This window comes from Belonocnema kinseyi, chromosome 1 (genome assembly GCF_010883055.1).
Source record: "Belonocnema kinseyi isolate 2016_QV_RU_SX_M_011 chromosome 1, B_treatae_v1, whole genome shotgun sequence".
In the NCBI taxonomy this organism is placed as follows: Eukaryota; Metazoa; Arthropoda; class Insecta; order Hymenoptera; family Cynipidae; genus Belonocnema; species Belonocnema kinseyi.
In genome coordinates this window covers 138,498,020-138,503,577 of record NC_046657.1, presented here as the reverse complement: position 1 = coordinate 138,503,577, position 5,558 = coordinate 138,498,020, and positions in this window count along the sequence as shown.

The window sequence follows — 5,558 nt, the reverse complement described above, 5'->3', positions numbered from 1 at the left end:
TTGCCACACAGGTTCAATTGCCCGAACAATCCTATCATTTAAGATAGCTGTGAATATCTTATAAAGCGTGTTCAGACAAGTTATTGGCCTGTAGTTCTTCGGATCAGCTAAGTTGCCTATTTTCAGCAGGAGTATTGTGCGCCCTTCCACCAACCACTCTGGAATCGGCTCTTCCGACTTTAAATACGAGGTGAAAATACGGGCCAAATGCTGATGGGTTGAAGAAAACTTCTTCCACCAGGAGGTTTTGATACAATCTGGTCCCGGTGCGGAATAGTTCTTCATCCCTCTTAATACTTTTTTCACCTCCTCGGTAGTGATGGGTGGGCATTCTTTATCAGTTCTTATGAGGGGAACTCATAACTCCTTGAAGCTATTTATATTTTCTGAGTCTTCGTCCAGTCTATGCTGAACTTCGTAGACTTCTCTCCAAAATACTTCGACCTTCTCTGGTTTGCGTGGGTGTTCGACAGTAACTGGAGGGCCTTGGAAGAGTCGAGATGGGTCAGAGAGAAACTGTTGATATTCTCTGACCCATCTCTCCCTCCGCTCTAGACTTCTCTTAGCGTCAGATAGTATCCGTATTCTCTCAACAATATGCTGCCTGATGGTCAGCAGCTTTGACTTGTTAAGTTTGTGCTAACGGGTCCGGAGTTCGCGCGCGAACTTTCGAACCTTGGCCTATTTTTATGGCAAGTTGATGCATTCGTCTTTTGGTCTTATGATCAGCCGTTGGTTTTGTTTTACGGTTCGCATCGGCCAAAGCTCTTGCTGCATTATACACACAATAATTGATAGCCCAGAGGTCGGATTCACCGGAAAAATGTCCACGAAGCTCATCATCCATTTCAACCAGATCTTTAGGCTTGAGAGAAACCAGCGTGTTGATGTTTCTCCTGGCCGTAAAGCATCGCTCTTCATCTATTGGATGCCTGCCCGCGGTTGGTCTTAGTGTCGCCCCTCTTTCTTTGTTGCCGGGTTGTTCTAGCTGTGGTAGAATAGGCGTTCCGCTTAAATTGCCCCTTTTTCGAAGTAGTTCGGCACCTTAAAGTCCCGAGATTCCGCCGACCCATCGCGTTAAATCCATTTTCATTGGCTCTCCCAGCTCTAGAGTGGTCGCCATTGTTGGCCGACCCATTGTCGGGAGCCCTGAGCGTTTGATTCTTTTGAACCACACTTACACTGCAGTCCCGCAATAACAGTACCCGTTATAGAGGACAAGGTGATCTATGGATGCGAGAGAGATCCTTTGCTACACTGAAAAAATTTTGGGCAAGCAACTTTCTTCTTAGTAGGAACGCAGCGCCACGACGGTGGATGGTGCAGCGGCGACAGCATATTTGTGTGAGCAATAGTGCCAAGAGGGAGCAGACCCTTTCCCAACTGGTGGGAACTTTGTAGTTCCACAAAAGAGATAGCAATTGCCCCACGCGTTCAGAAATAAATTTTCGCGGACAAATGAAACTGCAGGACACAGTTGAGTTTTGTGATCGTTTGTACAATAAAGTACACCAGTAAGCAAGTAATTTAATAAATTTAATAAATCCCCATGTGGAAATAGCCCGGGTTAACCCTGGTACAACAAGGTTTCTAGTCGGGGACTGGCCGGGCTATGTTTATTTTTTAAGTGCCTAGCCGCACGCTGGTCGGATACTCGCTGGACAAAATTTATTTCAAAACCCCAGTCAGGGGCTGACTGGGCTCTGATCGGGCAAATCTTATGATCGTATGTTCAGACGGTACCTGACCGGGCGCTGATTGGCAATAATAAAATTGTTGAACTTTGTTTATAACTTAATTACTTTCTCTGATTTCATTAAAAAATGGAAGTCTATAACCGCATGGATGTTCCACGCGTGAAAATATATTGGGTGAATATCTTTTTCAACGTTCACGATTGAGTTTCTGAGTCCCGTCGTTGAAAAATTTAAATGTTCATAAAAAATTATATTTCCTGTCATTGTAAAAGGTTTTAAAATAGTCTAAAACGAGAAAAAACAAAATATCACGCGAAATCGAAGTAGTCTCTCAAAGACTACATGAAAATAGTTAATGTTGCCTATGTGCTGGGCGTGTGTAATTTTATATATTAATATGCTCCAATTCTACAGTAAAAAAGAATCAAATTGATCCCCCAACTCAGTGAAAGATGTTCTTCATACAATTGAAACACGAATTATTTAAATATAGCAAAGCAGCAATTAATCTTGTCCCGTCCATGGTCGAAATTCCCGACCAGCTCCCGGCCAGTTCCTGGTCAGCTCCCGGTCAGCTCCCGGACATGCTCCATGGCTGGACGCTGGCCAGCGCAGCGTGACGGTACAGGTCGGATTCCGACCAGAAACCCCTGTTAGCTCCCGACTTAAAGCCGGGCTCTCCATCCGTAGACTGGCCAGCTTCGGCTTAAATTTCCACCCGGGTCAATCCTATATAAAAATCAAATGAAAATAAAGTGTTCAAGAGACATTTGATTTTTTTGTAGTCGTATATTTTTACGGATAAAAGCAATTTCTTACATACATTTTCTGGGAAGGACTTTATGATATTTTCAGCCGGAAGTTTTATTTCAAGTCAAATTTTAGTTGATAACAAATTGTAGAAACAATTCTGTTATATTCATATATTCATACAGAAAAAATTATTTTGTTTGTTTGATAAAGATTCTGCGAATGACGTTATGATGTTACCTGTCTATTCCATAAAATAGTTTGAGACTAAGTAAACAACTCCCATTTTTATTAAAAAGTTGTACAAACATTTGCATGATAGTCTTATATAATAAGTTACTTTTCTAATAAAACCTGTTGCAACTGATTATATTCTGAAAGTTATATCAATAATTCGATTTTTTATCATTAAATGAAATACATGTAGACAATTGCTTATATAATTTCTTTAAAACAATTACAATAATTAGTTTAGAACAAACATTTGTGGTGGAATGAGATCATACATTAGGGTGTCCAGCGACTCTAAAAGCCTAAAATTCTTCTTGAATTTGTTTAAACTTTAAATACCTGGAAATCTCCTTGAATAAACAAAAAAATTTCAAGACTCTTTTTGTAGACTTTTATAATTATTTTATAGATTACAATGAACAGACTTTAATATAATATAGTTGAAGTTGAAGTTAATGAACAGTTAACATTTTTTGTGATATTCAACTACAAAAGATCATACAAAAGATATTTCGAGATATTTTTAGATTGGCAAAATTTTTTTAAATATTTCTAAAGATTGAAAAACATTTCAAATTATTTAAAAAAGTTTTAAATATTTGAAAGCATTTTGAAAAATTTACAAAGATTTCACGTATCTCAAAGAATTTAAAAAGGCTTGCACACCATATTTGAAAGATTTCATATCAATTTGACGAAGATTTCAAAGATCTCAGAGATTTCAAAAAAGCATGTAACAAAACTTTAAACATTTCACAGAGATTTAAAAATTTTGAAAACATTGCAAGGATTAAAACAGTTTTTTTAAATTTACAGTAAATTAGATTTGAAAACATTTCAAATACTTGAAACGATTTCAAATTTTTTAAAGAAGTTTCAAAAATGTTTCACCAAGATTTCAAACATTTTAATAATTATGAATTAGCACAAAAGAGTTTTGAAAGATTTCACAAATATTTTTAAATGACCCCGCTTAATTTACATTAAAAGCCGGCCCCGGTCAAATTAGCTGAAATTGCAATGTAATATAGCTTAAAGCCTCCTGATAAAAAAATCCTAATATGTACTAGTCCAAAAAATCAAAAGTTTTCGAGATAGGTGGGGCTGAAGGCGAAAAATATGATCACAAGTAAATCTAATGTCCCGCTTGAAACTTGAAGATGAGGTGCAGATTTTTCAATAAACTGTGATCAGGACAATGTAATCAGGACTGCTCTGGTAATGTGAAGATTTTTCATAATAATGAAGACAGAAGACATTCTGGACTACTAAAGATACTTTTTAGTCCCGATAATTAAGACCAGACTATAGGCCAGTCCAACCAACAAAGGCAAGATATGTTATTAGTCCAGTCGGTTAAGACAAGACCAAGAACATCTCTTGCCTTTGTTGGTTGGAATGACTCATAGTCTTGCCTTAATTATCTGGACTACAAAATATCTTTGGTAGTCCATAATGTCTTTTTCCTTGATTTTTTTGAAAAATCTTCACATTGCCTGGGCAGTCCCATTACATTGTCTTTGGTAGCTGGACTGGCTTTTTCTTTGAAAACATAGGCCGACAAAATTTGACAAAAGTCAAAAGCCAGAGACCAGACCTAACATTTCCGAAGGACTTTGATGCGCTGAATCCGAAACCGAGCTCAAAATTTCTCCTGTACGTCAGGTTTTCAAAATATCCTAACCTTAAAGTGCAAAGACGCGTTTTTTAGCTGTTTTTGAGGTTATGTAACTGTACAAGAAAAATGTCTACCACAAAGCTGATAACGAATTTGAAAGTACTAATCTTCTTCTTTTAAACCTACTTGGATTTATTTTAGGATATCTTTATTTTTCACCTAAATATTGTAAATTGTAATTTGTTATTTTAGCGTTTTAACGCATTAGTGATGTCGTGTTCAGATTTATACAACGCATTCTCTATTGCTGACGCTACGATATTTTTTCTTCAAAATATTATCTCAGGGGTTTTCGGGGGTGCCCTTTCTATTGCCGGTGTACAGTCGTTTGGAACCAAACTTTGCATATTTATAAAACAATAAAAAATATGTAACCCGTGTCTTTTCATTTCGACGGAAGCCGTCTCCTAGGGCTAGAAACCACCCCTAACAAGCCACAAAAATGCTAACCCACCTGACTCTGGGAACAATAAGTTTAGCAGCATATTTTTCTTGGAATAATGAAGTTCCATGCCACAAGTGGGTTAATCAACCTACCTGCTAATCCATCTAAACCCAGGATTCACTCCTGCCAAATCATTAACAAGCTAACCCACCTAACCCAGGGAGCAGCGAATTTAGTCGTTTACATTTCGTGAAATAATTAATTTACACACTACAAGTGGGCTAAACTTGAAGTGAAATTTTTCAATTTAGCGTATTAACCAATTAACGCTTTTTTATTGGTATGTTGTGCGGGATCCTTTGTTCTTTTTTAAAGCCCTAAATTGTGGCTGCCATATTGCATCTTCTAGGGGTTATAACAAAAAACTGACAACGGCAATAGAAAGGGCACCCTCGAAAACCCTTGAGATAATATTTTGTAGAAAAAATATCGTACAATAGCCGAACACAGTTTATTGAAAAATTCGCACCTAATCTTCAAGTTTAAAGCGGTACATTAGATTCGCTCATGGTTATACTTTTCGCGTTCAGCCCCACCCATCTCAAAAGCTTTTGATTTTTTGGACTAGTACCTTTTAGAATTTTTCGATCAGGAGGCTTTGAATTATATTATATTACAATTTCAACCAATTTGAATGGGACGGATTTTTATGTAAATCGTGCGGGTTCCTTTTTCTAAAGATTTTAAAAATATTTCAAAGAATTCATAAGGATTTCGAAAGATTTCAACACAATTTAAATGTTAAAAAAGTAAACTT